Source organism: Ambystoma mexicanum, chromosome 6p (assembly GCF_040938575.1).
Source record: "Ambystoma mexicanum isolate Mex_15411 chromosome 6p, UKY_AmexF1_1, whole genome shotgun sequence".
NCBI classification, from domain to species: Eukaryota; Metazoa; Chordata; class Amphibia; order Caudata; family Ambystomatidae; genus Ambystoma; species Ambystoma mexicanum.
This window is the reverse complement of record NC_090935.1, coordinates 1,258,329,190-1,258,348,642: the sequence shown is the minus strand read 5'-3', so window position 1 is coordinate 1,258,348,642 and position 19,453 is coordinate 1,258,329,190. Positions and strand designations below refer to the sequence as shown.

The 19,453-nt window shown below is 46.0% G+C and overlaps 1 protein-coding gene across 10 annotated transcripts in view; it reads right to left on the bottom strand.

The window, feature by feature from the left end:
- The window catches only part of PRUNE2 (prune homolog 2 with BCH domain), a 743,862-nt gene that overhangs the window by 473,889 nt on the left and 250,520 nt on the right, over positions 1 to 19,453 (bottom strand). The window contains exon 1 of one of the 10 annotated variants that reach the window (XM_069625915.1): positions 9,517 to 9,804. The exons of 7 other annotated variants lie outside the window; for them this stretch is intronic. The gene's annotated coding sequence lies outside the window, so the exon portion shown is untranslated. Of the gene's footprint in view, positions 1 to 9,516; positions 9,805 to 19,453 lie in introns of those variants that run through there. 2 more of the 10 variants (XM_069625916.1, XM_069625917.1) reach the window with 2 other exon arrangements.

Sequence of the window (19,453 nt, the reverse complement as noted above, 5' to 3'; positions counted from 1 at the left end):
AATCTTCACAAGGATAGCAGACCTTCACAGAGACCTGGACATCGAGATGTTGGATGAACATCTAGCAAAGCTGAGTAAGAACTTCTGCCAAGAACTGGATCAGAACCCGAACCCTCTGATCAGAAGACTCACTGCCACCACTGCAAACCCCTTCGCCCGCTACCCGCTGCCCATCACTGAGAAGACCCTGTGAAACCAGCCCTACTGTGACAAGACCACACAGACCAAGAAGAATACAAACCCACGACTACACACTCAACCCGAGCAGATGGAGTAATGAGGCTCAAGCCTCGGTATCCAAAAAATCACCGCTGATGGATAAAAATCTATCAGCAAGAAGAAGAACAAGCGCCGAGAAAAGTACAATCCTGTTTGGGACTCCGTACGGAGCACCAAACAAGTAGTCTGCGTACGCAGAATACTTGTTTCTTTTGAAACATTGGCCTGTTTCACCACAGGGAGCTTTTTCTTTGCTCTGGTGCAATTTCAACTGCTGGAAGAATCGTTTTCAGCTAAGCAGACTGCCTGGTTAGAACACTGTGAGCTTCACCTTACTCCGGTGCAACCTACGGGCAATTTGAGAGGAGGCGAGCAGCAGAAAGAGACAGCGTAGCTATGTGATGAAAAAACGACTCACCAGAGAATTGAAGTGAAGGGAAGGCGAGAGCCGTATGCAGCAGCCTTCAAGACGAGCGACAACACGTTGAAAGGCTCGCCGAACAATCCAGCGCAGCTGAAGACAGCCAGGTTCATCCTACAGCAACGGAAGCGCGCAGGACTTACAAGTAACTGACGCCACCTAGAAGGAAGGTGTGGCGAAGAAAGAAGGACCCGGCGAGGATTGCTGAGCACCCGCAAGGTGAAACAGACAGACTTTCCGAAAAGAGGGTTTGTAATTTGCTTTTTACGTCGTAAACAAAGAGTGGAAGCAGAATAATTTTGACACCGCGCAAACAGAGCGCGGGGGCCTGTTTTTGTTGCAAATTCCGTGGAAGAAGAAAACGCTTATAGTACGAAGCTCATTTAAGTTGGGAAGACCTAATAATAAAGATATTCTCGCATAAACAATGTGCAACACGCAGGTTTTGGAAGCAAGGCCACACAGAGCAACAGATTTATATAAGACAAGCCTAGTACATTCTCGCATAAATAAAGTGCAACACGCTGATATTGGAAGCAAGACCACGCAGAGCAACATAATTCTGAAGCAATAAGAGCCTAGTACAAAATGAAACGGAAATGGCAGTCCAAAAGAAGTCAAAACTGATGCAATGGGCTGTTGAGGCAGAGCGCATACACGGCTGGGCATGGGTAAAGAAGTGCCTGGACAGCAGTTCTAATGAAGAAGACGATGATGCCTTCATAGTACATGAGGAAGCAGAAGTGCCACAGAGGGAAAAAAACAAATGGAGCAAAGCCCAGGACACAGCAAAGAAGCAGACAGCATCAGTGTCTGGGGAAAAGAGTAACAAGCCAGGTAAAAAGAAAGCGCTTATGACTAGGATTTTGCGAATAAGTATTTGGTGCAACAAGAATCAGTAGTAAATACCACATTTGATCAATTGGAAAAAATGATGACAGAGTTGGGGGAGAAACAGCTCCTAAACACAGGAGCAGATGTGCAAGTGGAGCAAAGGACCAGTGGGGAGGGCCCAATAAGGGCATGGGTAGGCCCCCACCCCACCCAGACCTAGAATGAGAAAACAGGGCCCATTTCCACAGGGACTGGAACTGTGGTTCCAGGGATAGAAGGAGGTGCTCCAGCACCTAGTAACAATAGTGCTGGGAGTGCCGCAGCAACCCCACAAGACCAGAGCGAAAGACACAAACACACACCTAGTGGAGAAACTAAAGACACTACAAAGTGATATTTTGAATCGGTTCAAGAGGTCCATTAGCATGGAACACTGAACAAGTGGTCAAAGACGCTATTTGGAAAAAGGGATATATGGAAATATTTTCATCGCATTAAGCACAGTAAAAAGGATATAATGCCTTTAGGGATCCCAAAACGACTGAGAAAATCCTAGCAAGAAAAGTGCAGGTGGAGCACTACTGGGACAACTGGCTAAAAGCATTTGCCATATTGGCTACAGTTATCTTAGAAAAAAAGACAAAGGAAGGGAAAATTCATTGCATATATAGATAAAATGAGAGAAGTTAAGGGGGAGTCCAGCACAGGGTAAAACAGCACAGATAAGCAGCAATAAAAGCAGCGAGCAGGTGAACCATAACAAGGACGAACAGCCCTTTTGGAAGAAACAGCCATGGGGGGCAAGGTCCAATACCCACAGTCAAAACAACAGCAAGCCACAGAACAACAACAGGTATAATGTTACCTGCTGGAAATTTGAAAAGGGGTACTGTGCATGGGGCAAGGAGTGCAGGTACAAGTACGCATGTACAAAATGCAGGGGAGACCACGTCACTAGTGGGTGCACCCGACTACCTAACAAGGGGCCCAAGAAAGAGGAACAATGAATGTCTTAAAGACAAAGGTATATTAACACCAGGGAAACCCCAATTAAACTCAGAGAATTTGCAGCAATACTGGCAACTCACCCAGACAGAAACATCAGGCAGAGCTTAGAGAAAGGGTTTCAGGAAGGTTTTAGCATCCCATTCGAAGGGAAGGGCTCATAAAAGATACCATAAAATATGAAATCAGCAAAGGAAAACGCAGAGATAATTAGGCAGAAAATCTGCAAAGAACTAAAACTAGACAGAATTGGGGGACCCCGGGAAAAATGCCTTTTCAAGAATACATCTGTTCCCCTCTAGGCCTGGTATCGAAGAAAGAACCAGGGTAAATGAGGATGATACATCATTTATCTTACCCACAGGGGCAGTCATTGAATAACGGGATCCCAGAAATTGAAACTGCAGTGACCTACACCCATTTCCAGGAGGCACTTAGAATTGTCAGGAAATGTGGGGAGGGGGCTCTAATGGCAAAACTGGATATTGAGTCAACTTTTAGACTCCTACCAGTAAACCACAAATCCCAACCTTGGCTAGGTTTCACATTTGAGGGAAATGTTTATGTGGACAGATGCCTGCCAATGGGGTGTTCAATATCTTGCAGCCTCGTTTACCATTTGAGCTCCTTTTTTAATGGGCATCCTTAAAACAAATACCTGAGGCACAGGTAGTACACTACCTGGACGATTTCATGATATTAGGTCACCCAGCAACAGAGGAATGCGAAAAGGCATTGAAAACAATGATAGAGATGGCAGCACAGTGGGGTATACCACTGGCAAAGGAAAACACGACCAACCCAGCAACTAACATAACGTTGCTAGCCATAGAGATAGATTCAAACGCAGAGGAATGCTGGATTCCTGACAAAAAGGTAGAAGAATTTGACAAAATCATAAACTTGAGGGCAAGGAACAAAGGATTTGTCAAGGAAATACAGTCTCTAGCAGGGATCCTACATGTTTGCAGTCAAGGTAATACTGCAGGGCAAAACATTTGCAAGAAGTCTTGAACTGAGGACAAAAGGGTTTCAAAAATCACATTTGCATTTAAGACTGGGTGAAGAGATTAGAAAAGATTTACTGGTATGGGAAGAATTCCCTACAAATTTCTACGGAAAAAAAATATGGCGCATGCCATTGAACACCGTCAATAAAAGGGTACTTTTCATTGATGCGGCAGGGAGCAAAGGCTTTGGGGCAATTATTGGCACAGCATGTTTCGTTGGTGAATGGCCAGACACTTGGCATGCAGCAGGGTGGACCAAGAATATTACTATCCGTGAGATCATACCAATCTGGTTGGCACTACACATCTGGGGTGACTAGCTAGCAAACACAGAGTTAATCGCCTGGTCAGATAACATGGCAGTGGTAGGGTTTATTAACAGAAGGACAATAAATAGCCAACTGGTGTTGAACATTTTAAGAGCAATGACCAAGAAACAGACCTCTGAACAGAAACATGGTGTTAAGAGCGAAACAAATTGCCGGGACAGATAATAAACACTGCAGATGCATGATCTCGATTTCAGTGGCGCAAATTTTGTCAAATGGCCGCAAATGGCCAGAGAGATATGACAGAAGTACCGAAGGACTGCTGGGATATCCTGGCAGACAGGCTGCATCAACGCCAAGGCCGAACAGCCGGGGCCATGATGTGCAGCCACCAACAAAACACACCTCAGACACGGGTGTCAGCAGGATTTCTCTGCCAACGAAAACCACAGACCCTGCAACAGGGCTGCTTCTAGACCTGGCCAAGGCAGCTTTGGCAACCAACACCACCGCCCAATGTAGTAAGTGTCTGGAAACAGTACTAAATTTTACAGGTATAACGCATGTTGAGTTAATAACGACAACAGATATCAACAAATTCCTAGAGGGGGCTTACAGGAAAGGGGTAAAAAAGGAATGGGCAAAAAGACACCTAACAGCAGTAGCATATTTTGCAAAGATCCAGGGTGGATCAGACCCAACCCGCAGTGCATTAATATCCTACGAATTAAAGGGCTGGGGGAAAATTGAAGGGCCACAGAAAGATAAGAGGTGCCCGCTGGATTTCCAAAAGCTAACAACCATAACACGGCTACTTGATACAATATGCTCCCACACATACGAGGCACTATTGTTTAAAGCTACTTTTTCTTAAGCATACTTCGGGGCTTTCAGGATGAGCGAGCTCATAGCGTCAAGCACAAACACCAGTGATGATCTAGGGATACCGGATCTAAGGGTAAGGGCAGACAGCATCACAATAGAGTTTCAGGCATCCAAGACAGGGTGCAGAAGGGAGATAAATATTGAATGCATAGAAGACGTTACCAACTGCCCGGTGTGCATCATCAACCAATATAACGACCAACGCCCATTAATGGGGGATTGTTTCCTGATTCATAGGGACACATCCGCCCTAAGCCTGTTCCAATTTAAAGCAGTACTCATGAAGTTCATAGGTAAGGCTGGGTGGGACACTAAGGGGCGCAACACGTAAACGCAATAGGGTCAAAACACCATCACGTCATGGTGGGGGTACAGACGTCTAAAATGGCTGGATACTCACAAAAGGCTAGCCAATCTGGTGGCTTTAAGGGACCCACCGGAATTTCTAATTATACATCTTGGGGGCAATTATTTAGTGGCCTTGGGGAGAAACCAACTATTGGATGATGTATGCGCCACATCAGCAGGCATAACCCACACCTGGAAGGAGACAGAACTTATTTACACTGCAATATTGCCCAGGAAAACATGGTTGAGGGCAAACTCGTATAAGGCTATTGGTATAGCGAGGAAGAAGTTGAACAGAGGGATAGAGAAATTCTGCGCCACCAGAGGGATATGTTTTATTAGGCACAGTGCAATATCTTTAGCAAAACCCGGAACGTTTCCACAAAGATGGAACCCATCTGTCCGAAAAAGGGATGGAACATTTTTACAGAGAAATAATAGACAACTTGGCAGAAAGAGGATGTAGGTAGCAACTTTTGGTGGGGATCTGGTAGGCCGAAAACCCTCCCAGGTGTGGCGGCACGGGCCAGGGGGCACAACCCTGGACCTTGTGCCCAAAAGTGTACATTATGTGTTATTATAATGATTATGATGACTGTGTATTATTATCACGTACTGTGCAATAAAAACCACTGCCTTTTATTGCCAACACTTACACAATGTTGTTTGGTGGTTTCTGAGGAAAGCATGGGGGACAGTCACTAACCTTTTGGCGCCACAGTTATAGACAGCGCTGCGAAGGGGGCACCCCAGCTAAGAAAGTGGGGGCCAGTAACGTGTGGGGCAAAATAGGACATATGGGAGAGGGGCAGATCACAGGTTGTCAGGCAGCAACCTGTGAATCAAGGGAAGTGCAACACCTCTCCCCAGCCCTTCCAACAGACACACAGTCCCGGGGAGGATGTGGGAAGCAATGGGCCAACACAGAACAAGAGAAGGTGACAAGCACCAAAAGCAGGAGGCAGGAAACCCCCAGGTAGGGAACAAAAGAGCACCCCAAAGTGCGAAATGCTGTCGGCGTCAGCCAGCCGGGGGCTTGTCACGGAGCCCCAACACAAGCAGACATAGCCTACGGCTAGTGATCCACAATATAAGGAGCTGCACAAGCAGCAGAAAAGTACAATCCTGTTTGGGACTCTGCACGGAGCAACGAACGGGGCCCACACCCTCGTTGGAAGAGGAAGGTGGCACGGGCCAGGGTGCACAACCCTGGACCCCGCGCCCAAAAGTGTACATGATGTATTATTATGAGGATTATGATGACTGTGTATTATTATCATGTAATGTGCAATAAAAACCACTGCCTTTTATTGCCAACACGTACACAATGTTGTTTGGTGGTTTCTAAGGAATGCATGGGGGACAGTCACTAACCTTTTGGCTCCACAGGTTATTGAGAAATGGGGACAGAGCACCAAATACTGGGACAGTCCCGGCAAAACCGGGACATCTGGTCACCCTTCGCCAGCGGCATTCAAATTGTGGGGTGGGCCCCACTGGTGAGTCGCAGCCTCATGCCCAGGGGGGCGAGCACCCTCAGCCTGAAAGGAAAAAAAAACAACAGGATGCATTACAAATGGATCGGGCTGTTGCTTCATCAACAAGCAGCAGCCCGATCCACGGCCCCTGCCACACATGCTTAGTGCGACGGGGGCCGAGCCTTTGTGGGGCCTCAGGCACCATTAAGAACCTATATATGAAGACAAAAGAAGGTGTGTGCTTTTTCATTTGTCTTCATGAATAGGAACCTAATGAAACCTGAGGCCCCACAAAGGCCCGGCCCCTGTCGCACTAAGTACAGATGCCGGGCCTTTTTGGGGCCTAAGGCTCCATTAGGAGGCTATTCATGTAGAATAGACCCGAATGACACACATCACTCCCAAACTACACCTCTGTCGTGTAACAAAACCCTGCCTCAATATGAATAAATAATTGCTATATAAATTAAGTTGGTTTCATTACATTGTAATTCAAGTACTTTACAGAAGAATTCTAATGTGAAAACACAGCTGTTGCTGCCCAAGTAAATGGTTTTTCTGTCACCTGCTCTTAGGGAAGGCCTTGTCTGAATGCAGTTTCAAACTGTCCACACTGGCACACGGCAGTGTGAATAGCCTACCGGGGTCTGAGGACCGACTGGCCTGGCCCTGCGTTGCAGGTGTTCTGTTCACACCACCTCACTTGTATATCCCAAGGAGCAATACTAGACTAACCATATGAATTATTTTCTGATAGAAGGTTATCACTCCAAGATGGACATTCTGGTACACTCTTATTGTACTCTTTCAAAACACCTCCCTGGGAGTGGGAAGGGGACAAATAGCACCAATAAGGATTCATGTATGCTTTGCATTAAATAATAGAGCATTTCAGGACTATACCAGTGATCAGAGATAACTACATTTGATAAACAAGTCTGTGATCAAAGGATTGTATGTGTGAATCTCAAAATTCATAACTGATGCATGGCTTGGTGCTCACATCATGGTTCACAATACTCACCCTAACATCAAAATGTTAGGAAACCATGAACCATACATGCTCATTTAGACAGCTTACGAAGCAATTATAAAAGGGCTGCAACATCAGCCACTCAAATGGGGTACAAGGGCTCTTTTGCGTCTTGTTTCTGAAGAATTTTAGAGGAGGACGAGCTGGGTCTCAGTGTGGGCATGCCCAACCCCAATACCAAAACATCTTTAGGGAATTATATCTACAGACAGGGCAGGATACTGCACAAGAGAGACCAAATAATCATGCACAGAAAGGCTACACAGAAAGGATTGTACCACTTTCAAACTTTAGCCTGACCAGTGATAAGCTGATGAAGCGTTTTAAAGAAAACCGTCTTCTAATGCATGGTAGAGGGTCCACAGATCCTCAGCCACTACCTCCTCTATATTCCACAGGCCTCAGGGGTTATTTTGGCAAAAAAGGGCAGGCCCATGCTTTATCTAACAGAGCTGGCATTAGCATCTCGTATTAGTGCTGTCCTGCAGCATGGTGGGGCAGTGTAGAAAGGGTGTTTGGCCTAGTGGATTTACAATGTGAGGCAACTTCTTTAATTGCTTTATGTCTTTGAGTGTGGGCACAGTATGGCATGCTGCCAGAGTCACATATAGAAAAAATTCCAGTGTGCTCTTGTATGGACACCACGCATTCCGCTGCCATCTCTATTAAAAAAAACGGACACCAACACAGAGGGGCGCTGCAGGGGGGGTCCGAACAATTCATTTTTTGCTCAGGTGGGCCATGACATAAAAAAGTTTGAAGACCAATGCCCCATGCCATGCTCAGTCAGGTCCATGCGTCATGACTCTGCCTTTGCGTGCACGCGCGGCAATTGGTGATCACAAGCATCCGTGGTTCGTGCGCTTGTGACCAAATGACCCTGGAGCCAACTCGCCTCATGTCGGCCGACTGAGAAACATCACCGGCTCCCTTGCCTCTATTTCCAAGAGGGCGCTGCTGCCATTTCGATCTGTTGCCACCAGGTAGAGTAGGGGAACTGGCTGAATATTGCAATGCCCCTCAGAGCAGCTCACAGTAGCTCCCAGTTCTTCCACATGGACAGGTTCTCCTGCTTCAGCACACAATCCCGCCGCTTAAGGGGGACAGCGCAATACATCTGAAAGCCACGCCATTCCCAACACAAACAGCTCGAAATAGACCAACATGGCTATGTAGCTCGACTTTTACAATACTCTATTTTATGGGCTTTTGCTTGTATGACGGACTTCTGAAATGTACTTCTTGCAAATGTCAAATGCAATTCTTTGTTGAGCAGGACGCAGGGACGTTTACTTGATTGTGCATTTATTTACACGTGAAACCATAATACAATGGGAGGTGCAAAATACACCATATGTCAGCATGCACGCCCAGAAACAACACACACATCTGTCAGCAAAGAAGAAATATTGCTACGCCGCAGGGCCCTTTCCCCTCTAGGCAGAAGATACATGAAATGCAAATGTGGGAACGGAAGTGAGGCTATGATGCCGGTATCCTTCAGCAGAATCCTGTTCATATGAGGCGGCCGAGGGGCAAACTTTTAAAAGTCCATTGACGGCCCCCAACGGTTCGGAGGAGGAGGATGCTCCCGCGCCCCTGTTAGAACACACCACAGCAGCGCTTGACATTTTCTGGTCCATGTCAAAGGACTTCTGCGCCCCAGAGCAAAAGACAAGCTGCTCCCACACGCCCCGCCAGCCGCAGCTCTGCTCTAAGTAGCCTCCCACCGCGGGAGCTTCCGTGGGCAGAAGAAAGGGTGCCCTTCGAGATGCGTTTTCAAATGTTGCGTGGGCTCCGGGAAAGAAAGCGGGTCCGTGCAGCGGGCGTGTGCTAGCTTCCAAGAGGAGCGGACTAGCACGCAGCCGCCTGCCTCCAGCCAGGAGACCGCTGGCCACTGCTTTGCATGTCCCTGGCAGGCGCCGCGCTCTCATCTCTCCCTCCCCCTCCTCATCCTCAAGTAACTACAGGAGCAGCGCGTCCTACGCGTGATGCATCGCACACCCGGGCTTACCTGATGCAAAGTCCTGCGTAGGTTCCCGACGGACGTGAACCCCCCAATGAGGGAAGGGGCGAAGCTGCTTTATGGCACTTTCAGCATCCCTTGTTCTGTCGCTGTTGCCAGGATAACGCACCATCCACCATTTTCTGGTCACGTGACTCGTGGTACATCTAAATGAGCAGGATCACCTGCCCCCCCTGGTAGTCTGCTGTGTAAGCAACATCCACGCCCACACTGGTGCTGGAGATGAGGGGAGGGAAGGGGGAGCATGTGCGAACAGCAATCCCCTATGCCCTCCAACTAGCAGAGGGGTGTGTGAAACAAAGCCCCCTGTGCGGTTCAGGGCGTGCATTCAAGCTGCTTCCTCGCACTGGAAGGAGTTATTTTTAACGCACCACAATAATGAAGCCATGTATTGGTCTGGGTGAGTATGCAAATACAACAGGATGGCTAATGCTCCACATGCAAATGATGGAGAGGGGAGGTCTAGGCGCTGGTGTGAAACTGAAACATTTCTCAAGCCTGGTCAGTGCTGTGCCGGGAGGTCATTTTAGGAGGGCGAGAATGATGCTGGCCTCTGGCTGCCCATGTATTTGCAAACATTTCAGCCAGGCACCCGTTGAGAGCCCCCGAAAGCAAACTCATTGGGCTGACCTTGTGCTGCCATGTGCGCCACTGTTTTCCAATCGATAAAAGAACCAAAATACTCAGAAATGCAATACCGGGAAATACATGTGTAACGATTGCAGTAAACAAGGGCAATTATGGTGCAGGCATTTACGTCCATTAATCAGGAAAAGGCTAGCATTTCCTTGAGTGGACAAATACTGCATTCTGCTACTTTGCAATTGTGTACATGACTGCCTGTGCACTGTACAGTATAAAACATACCGAAGAAGTATATGTCGAACAAAAGGTCAACATAGAACTGGAAAACCCAACACATTACAACACCTAATGTACAGTGAAATTACACAAAACTAACATTAACACCCAAAACACCATTTCTTCACTCAAATGCCCACACCCTGTGTATGCAAGGACATCGGAAAAGGGTGTGCTTTTAACTACTCTCTGCACCCAAGGTAAGTTGGAAGAATTAATGCTATTGGACATGTTAAGGAGCTTAGCAATACACAGGCTATGCCACGGAAGAATTGTGGCAACTTTACTGCATTATAAAACGTGGGTGTTTATCCTCAAAATGGAAGGACTGTGGGCTCTTCCTGACAAATTAATTTCCTCACATGCGTATTATAAAGCTCCTCATTGCCTGGCTTCAAGGTGCTTCGTGGCACACCAAACCTAGATTGTATTTATATTTCATTGGTGATTTTGACATTTATCTTGCTGCGTGTATACACATTTATAAATGTATCAACTTAAACACACATCCTTTTCTCATTAACTACACTGGATACATATATAATGGCTATACAAAAAGAAGAGACAGGGACATCAAATTTCAACAATCCCGGTGACTACCTCATACTCATTCCCAATGGTCAGTCCTGAAAAAATTGACCCAATAGCATAGACATAAAATCGCACTGCCGAATTTATTACAATTTCATATTAAATTTCAGCATAGTATACATCTAAAACATTTATATAAAAAACAATCATCTAAGACCATCCAGAAACAATTTATTACATACAAAAATCACCAAACATACAACACATATACATATTAATAACACTGGAATCCTAAAATCATTACATCAACCACAATAGGACAACTGAATTTAAATTGATCATCCAGTTTGTGTCTCATCAATCATATGCCCAACATGTTTCTGTCCCTAACACCAAATATGTCGGACATTCATCAGGGGCGGGCCACTGGAGGTCTTTAGTCGAGCATTAGATTCTTGTATCGTGGATGTTGTCAATCACATTGAGAAGACTTTCTAACATTCTACCCTGTAAGAGGATTCAATTCAACACTACAGCTAAGTCAACGCCTAGTCTAGAATACTGAATGAAAACCCTTATTGATATACCTTTATGTCCAGTTCATGTGTTCTGGATGACTACCCCTATATAACACCCCTCTCTTGGAATCCTCCTGACCCCACTGAGCCAAGAAGTAGTTCTGTTTTGCAAGTTAAAAGGTTTAATTGATAATTTAAACAATATATATATATATCACGCTTTATAATAAATTAATAATTGAATATCACACTTAATCTGATATGATAAAGATTAACAACGGAGAATCTGGCACTAGCACACTTCTTTATAATCACTAAGGAGTTGACATGAAATGGATAAGATAGCACACTGGTAAATAGGGACAGAAGAATAATGTGGAAGAGAATGTTTTATAGGGTTCAAGGAAATGCAAGGTTGAATGAATGAAATGCTGTATAGAAAATACTCAATATGATTTCAACCAAACAATGTAATCACTTTTCTCTGGCGATTCACTCCCCCCCCCTTTATGGGATGCAAGGAAATGGGAGGAAAGCACACAGTTCTCAGAAATGCAATCAATGTAATTCAGTTCAATCCCCCCCAAGCACGCTTAAAGAAAACAGATAGGAGTTTTGAAAACACAGGCAAAATGCTTTGATATGTGCTGGCAATTCAGTGAAAAGTATGCTAAAATGCTTTTGATTCCCTCTAGAGGTTCAGGGTGAGTGGTATCTAGTTAATATTAGCTCAGGCTCACTCTTGCAATGATTCAGGGATGATTAGCAGGTTAAACAATTTCTGGCAAATGGAAGGCAAGCAGCTATCTTTTTGCAAGTGGAGAAATTTTCAAATCGCGGCAAAATTCGCGGATGCGTCTGGCGCGATTACAGCGGAACTACAAGGACTATCACTATCGTTTTGGGGTCCTAGCAAAGCCTAGGATCTCAGCTTCCAGATGAAAGTTACTGCAAGTCTCTAGCACAAACGGTCACGGAGATATGAGCGATTAAATAAAGGTCGTTTTTCAGATTTGAAATTTTAAAGTTCAAAAAGACAAGTGCAGCTTGCAACTAGAAAATGACAGGTGACAGCTTTGCAAATGACAGGTGACAGTTAGGAGACAGTTCTACTTAGATTAAACTAGATTGAATTATATTATTTTAACTAGGAGATTGGTCCTGCGCAGTTTTCTAGGTACTCACACTATATTCTTGAGTGAAATGGGCCTCGCCACGGATCTGGTCAGGTTTTAGACGGGACTCTGGTCTCTGCACTTCACAGTGATCTGGGTCTGCTCTCTCTCTGGATTCTGAAGATTGAGGGATTTAAAGTCTGGATCTTTCTGCACAGCTTTCTCTGGAGATTGATGGAGGTAAAGTATGGATTTTCCCGGCAGAGCTTCCAGCTGCAAATGGATTTGAAAGTCCCTATCTGTCCTGTCTCTCTGCTTTTATGTGTTTTTAAAATGGGTGTGTGTGAGCATCACTAGACCCTACCCCTCTCTCAGCTTCTAATTGGTCAAACTTCCATTTCTCACTTGATTGGGGGAGCTAAGTTGTGTCAGAGTGATGTCATGTTATGGCTTGCAGAGAGTCCACTCCTCCTGTCAACTTACACACAAATCTAGATTTGAAACAAATACATATTTGCAGAGGTACATATTGTTTTAAAATCATATGCACCCCTCACATATCACAGGAGGTATCTCCTGTTCAAACTCTGCTCTTCCTGGGAGCTTGCATTCAGAAATGGCAATATTTTGCACTTTTTAACTGGTTTGCAATTCCGGACATTACCCCAAATTTACACACATGTGCGCAAGGAATATGGACATTAATTGATGAAGTGTCAGATTTTTCACATGCACACATTTTGAGTAATATCCTCTTTTCCGCTAAAACCCCCCTGAACATGCCACCGGTTCTAAAAACCTCTTAAAATGTGGGCAGAAAAATCACAAGAATTATGGTGTCATTTATACAATTTTCACATGTCCGCTCTATGAGTTATTCATCTTTTTCTAAACAATATTCTGGCTACAAAGGGGTGTGGTTTCCCAGGTCACATGGTGGAAATACTGGTTTATCCAGTTCTGCCAAGCCAGCTTGCTCTCACAGGCAGTGCCCCTCCCAGCTTCTGCCAAGAGGAAGCTACATTTTACGACCGCTGTAATAAAACCTTTGCCTGAGCCATGACAGGCTTTGTTCAGAGCTCCTGTATCCTGTGGGGCCCCCCTTAATTCAATTATCAGATAGATGGTATATCCTTAGTGTGGCCAGCAAAAGGCAGATAGGCCTGGGAACACAGCTGTGACTCAAGTTTCACTCCTGATGGGGGTAGCTGTCAAGCAAAATCAAGTTCCTTAAGCCAGACTTTCAGCTAACTGTCATGTTTTTTTGTTGCTTTTTAAATTAACTTGCAATTTTACACATGCAGCTAGAATGTTGATTCTAAGTGCAAAACTATGACATTTCAACAGTTACAAAGGCATGTGACACCAAACATAGGTCACTCATTTAATCTAAACATTTTCGATTTTAGTGTCTTTAAATCCAGTGCAACTTAAACTGCTGACTCCATAGCAGTTTTGTTATAAGCATTGTTTTGGGCTCTTCATTTCCCAGATTTTGTAGGCACACAACACTCCATTCTACCAAATGTCTGCTGGTGTCCAGTGAGTTTTTAGATGTGTTGCAATGTTTAAAATAGACATTTTGAGCCTGCCTTCAGAGAAACACAGGGTGGTTTTAAAACGCCGGCTTTTGGATAGTGGTGAGTACTGGTACTGCACCCATTTTTGGGATTTAAGAAATGAATTCCCCACAATTCTAGGTTTGCTTTTGGCAATCAGCATTGCCATTCCCAATGGTTTCAGACTACTGTGTGGGTAGTCCAATGGTGGTTTTAGGCAGTGTCCTTCTGTGCCCATAACATCGGCAAAAATGGGTGGCAGCCTATTCTTCATGCATTTCCCTGTGCATTTTCTGGGAAGCTCTGGCCATCATGAGGTTTTCCATGTCAGTACTGCACAGTTTTGAGGTAGGGCTCGGATGCATGGGTAAATACATCCCACAAGCCCCCCTTCTTGCGGTGGCCATCTGATCCTTCACTGGTGGGAACCGCAAGATCTGGGATGTAGTTCTCATCTTCTTCCGGTGGATGGCCAGTTCAGCATCTCTTCCTCCATCCGGTACTGGTCGATCGGTTCTCCTCGCCGGTCCTGATGGGAAGATATGGCGGTACCCCGGGCCCGTTGCGTCTCTGCTCCCGGTCTCCGTATCGTCCTCCTTGGCCCGTCTCCAGGTTTTCTCTCTCCTAGGGCGACAAAGGAAGAGCGGCAATACCTACTCATAGACGTCTTTCCACCACTGTTGAGATAGTGGGGCAGCATATGCATTTCATCATACGAAACATTACATTCTTATTTTGAGAAAAAAAACAGTATAACTAAGACAGTTTCATGCAAATCACAATATTTTAGAGAATAGATGTGGTATGTTTTATGGTTGGAACTGAATTAGTCTGAGACAGTACCCGCTAGGATTCCAGAGGATTCCTCCAGTTGTTGCAGAGTGTGCCTGGGATGGCAACATTTCAACTGGTTTATGTGGACCCACTTGTCTTCCCCCGCTGCCAAAGGACCTTTGGGGATGTGGATTTTGTAGGCCACAGGAGAGATCTTGTCGATGATCTCAAAGGGTCCCTTCCATGTAGGCAAAAATTTGCGCTGCTTGGCCTGGTTCCTTTGGAAGTTGTATAGATAGACCCGGTCTCCCACCTGATATTCCTTCCTGGAAGTTTTCAGGTCAAAATGGGTCTTCATGCTATCAGCTGATCTTTCTAGATTCCGCTGAGCATAAGCAAAAGCATGTTGGAGGTGTTTCCTTAAATTCTCCACATACTCATGAGTAGTGGAGGCATTTATCAGTGTCTGCTCTTGGATCCTGTAGAGCAAATGCTGAGGAAGCACCATCTTGCGCCCAGTCATCAACTCAAATGGTGACATTTTGGTTGCAGATGAAGGGGTAGATCTGATGGCCATTAGGACCAGAGGTAATCGGATATCCCAACTTGGCCCAGAATCTGCCACAAACTTCTTTAATATGCGCCCAATTGTCCGGTTATATCTCTCTACTGCCCCAGAAGAAGCTGGTCTATAAGCAATATGCAGCTTTCTCTTGACCCCCAATATCTCCCACATCTTTGTCATTACTTCACTGGTGAAGTGGCTACCTCTGTCTGACTCAATCCTTTGAGGTAGACCAAAACGGGAAAAGATGTGGTTAATCATCCAGGCAGCTGCAGTTTCTGCCTTGCAATTTGGGGCTGGGAGACATTCCACCCACTTGGTAAACAAGCATGTCACAGTCAACATGTACTTATTCCCCCTAGCCGAGCGAATCACAGGGCCTACAAAGTCGATTTGTAAATCTGACCATGGCAGTGTCATTCCCCTCTTTTGGAGAGGCGCGCGGTGCGTGAGGGATGAGGGCTGAAATTGTGCACACACAAGACACCCCTTCAAGTCTTGGTCGAGGTCCTGCCCCATGTGTGGCCAGTATGCAACCTCTCTTAAGATTTCCAATGTTGTGTGAAACCCCCTATGACCGGCAGTGGCCGCATCATGGGCGTGACTTAACATCAGGCTTCGGAATGAGGTAGGAACCACCCACTAATCGTGGCCAGCTTTGGATTTCCTTACCAACAAACCGTCTTGGATCCGGAACATTTTTGGACATTTCATCAACACTCTTAGGTCCTCTTTCCCAATGTAATCGGTATCCGTCAGGGGAAAGTTCTCAGGGTCCTCAAGGTGCTGGTAAAATTTACCAATTATTGGATCCCCCTTCTGAGCTGTAATCAAATCAGCATCAGGGGTCTCCTTGCTCCATTGTGCAATTGAAAGGTCGTTGTGAGCATTTGTCTGGGACCTAGTGATAGCAGTGACCTGGATTTCCCCCAACAGGGACTCAATCTCAATTAGATCCCCTTGGATGGCCCCGGTTTTGGCCAGCTGATCAGCTAAGTCATTTCCAGTTTTGTCTGGTCCCTCTACTTTGGAATGACCCTTGATCTTTTTCCAATAGATGGTCATCTCATTCGAGGTGACCAGATCATCAATGTTTTGGATCAACTTCCCATGTTTCAAGGGTTTGTTGTTAGCACATAACATGCCTCTGGTTTTCCAATTAACCAGGTGCTCCACAAACCCGTTCCGTACATAATCCGAATCTGTGATTATGACCAGTTCGTGGAGTTGATGCTGGACAGCAGTGAGGATGGCCTGATGCACAGCCATCAATTCTGCCACCTGACTACTTCGGGGACCAATTTTGTATCCAGCGGAGGGTTCTGGGGACTCATTCACCCATGCATTCCCTACGCCGGCCACCAGTTCTTTCTCCCCGTTGGTGTCAACATGGTAAGAGCATCCATCCACATACACAGTGGGCATTCCCTCACACTTGTCTTCTTCAAAGACTTTGTGGGGAATTAAGGTATGCCTCCGTGTTGTCCTTGATTTTTAGACTTTCGTCCTCGAGACAGTTTTCTCTGGCACAATCATGCAAGTCAGCCAGACCTTGCGCGAGTGGACTCTTCTTGTTTTGGCCATATCTGACCTCCACAGGAAAGCCTTGCATTGACAGAATCCAGGAAGTAATTCGGGAATTACTCACATTTCCGGCCCGGATTCTGTCACTTTGGAGATATTGCAGAGGCTGGTGTGGAGTCTCCACTATGATGTGTTCCCCCTGGATAAACGGGCGGTAATTCTTCAATGCCCACACCGTTGCCAGGAGTGCCTTCTCACAATCGTTGAATTTTTCCTCCACAGAGGATAAAGTTTTGCTCGCATAGGAGATTACTTTATTGACCTTGTCATGCTTTTGGTATAATACTGCCGTCAAGCACGTATTAGAGAACCCTGTCTCCAGGAAGAACTCCTTGTTTCTGACAGGGTAAGCTAGGCAAGGCGCTTGTGAGAGGCTTCTCTTGAGTTGTCTTACTGCCTCGGCTTGTTCTGGACCCCATTCCCACTTGACCCCCCCCTTCAGGAGATGAATCAGGGGTCTGGTGATCTCTGCGTAGCCCTCAATGAACTTTCTGCTGTAATTAGTCAGTCCAAGGAGGCTCCTTAGTTCTCGCAGAGTTGTGGGGTCTTTCAGTTTCTGAAGTGCTTCCACTTTCTTTTCCTGGGGACAGAGACCCTGAGGAGTAATCTCATGCCCCAAGAAATTAACACGGGTTCTACACCACTGTGCTTTCTGAAAGGAAAGTTTTGCTCCGGCGGCTCTCAACTGGGTCAGAACATAACGGATCTCCGCTATGTGTTCCTCCACAGATGAACTTTTGATGAGGACATCATCTACATAAGCCAGGTTACCCCTCGCACCCAGGTCGGGCATGGCCTTATGTAGGAAAATATTGAACTCATTACCGGAGTTGAGGTATCCGAAGGGAGTCCGGGTCCATGTGTACTGCTGGCCCCCAAAGGTAAAAGCCAGTTTGTATTGGTCCTCCCTACTGACAGGCACGGTCCAGTACCCATTGGTCAGGTCTATTGCAGTGAATACCTGTGACCCCTGGATCTGGGCCAGCCCTTGGTCAATGTAGGGCAGAGGCCATCGAGAAGTATGGACCCGTTTGTTGAGCTCCCTGAGGTCAGCACAGAGTCTCCACTGGCCGTTTGGCTTCAATATTCCCAGCACCGGATTATTGAAGGTGCTGTGGACTGGACGGATTATTCCCCGGGACTCAAGGTTCTTAATTATTTCAGTAAGGGACTCCATTGATGCGAGAGGCAAGCGATATTGCTTCACAAACACAGGAGTCATGCCAGGGTCTGTGGGGATTGTTGTTGTGTGGATGTCAGTGCGACCACAGTCATATGAGTCTACCGCAAAGAGATCTTGGAAATCCAAGAAAACTTGTTTCAACTTTTGCTTTTGTTCCAGAGTCACACAGGGATCAGCTAGGTTGACTCTCTCTTCCACCATCTGCCTGAAGCCTGGAAAGACTTCTGGTTTGGCTATCTCAGCGGCCTCCTCCAGCCGGGTGGAGAAGTCCCTGGTCAGAGTGCTGATTTGGACTGGAGGCTTCAGGTGGGAAAGGCAGCCCTCATGGACCTGGAAAATCACCTCATCCCTCCTGAAGTCACAAGTCACATCTTCCTTACCATAAGGGCAAGAAGTGTACACCAGGAAGTTCCCCCCATGCCGGGTAAAAATCCTGTCTGGTGTTGTATGGTCCTCACTGTCACTGTCAAAACAGTCCTTGGGGATTGGTCCTAACAGTTCATTTACTAAGTCGATGGAAAAATGTCGGTCATCAACCGCCATTCCAATAATGGTGCCTGCGGCTAGAGTAATACTCTTTAAGTCGCTGTTATCCACCTCTATTGGAATGGTGTCATGTTCTATGTTGACTAATGGAGTTGGGTTTACCCCCAACCCTTGCTGTTGGAGAGAAGCATTTAGATGTATGTAAGCATCAGGGTTTTTCAACTCTTGTCCCCTTTTAACTTTCACTTCCAGGGAGAATTGTCAGGTCCTTTCTGGGATGGTGACTTCCTCTTTAATCTGAATTTCAACTGCATAAGGTAGCAATTGAGCTGACCTAAATGCTTTTTCTGGATCATCAAAGCTCATGGGATTATCCGCTAATCGGGACCAAGCTTTGAAGTTTATTAGGTCCAAACTAATGGCAAAGCGATTGAGAATGTCACTGCCTAAGTAAAAGGCGGCAGGGACGTCTCGCACGACCCAACAATTGTGGACTATGCTCTTGTTGCCAATGGAGATTTTGAGCATACATCTGCTTGGCAGGAGATGTTTGGAATCAGGTGCTTCCAGGTCCATTTCCCATTTGCCTATCAGTTTGAAGGTGGGAATGGCTGGATCTTTTGGGAGTTGGCGAAACATGGCTTCGCTGATGAAGCTCTTACCGTTGTTCACACACACTCGAGCGAGAACGGAGTCCTTCCCATCATTTAACTGAACAGGGATGAACAACTGCTCTCCAATTTGCTGAA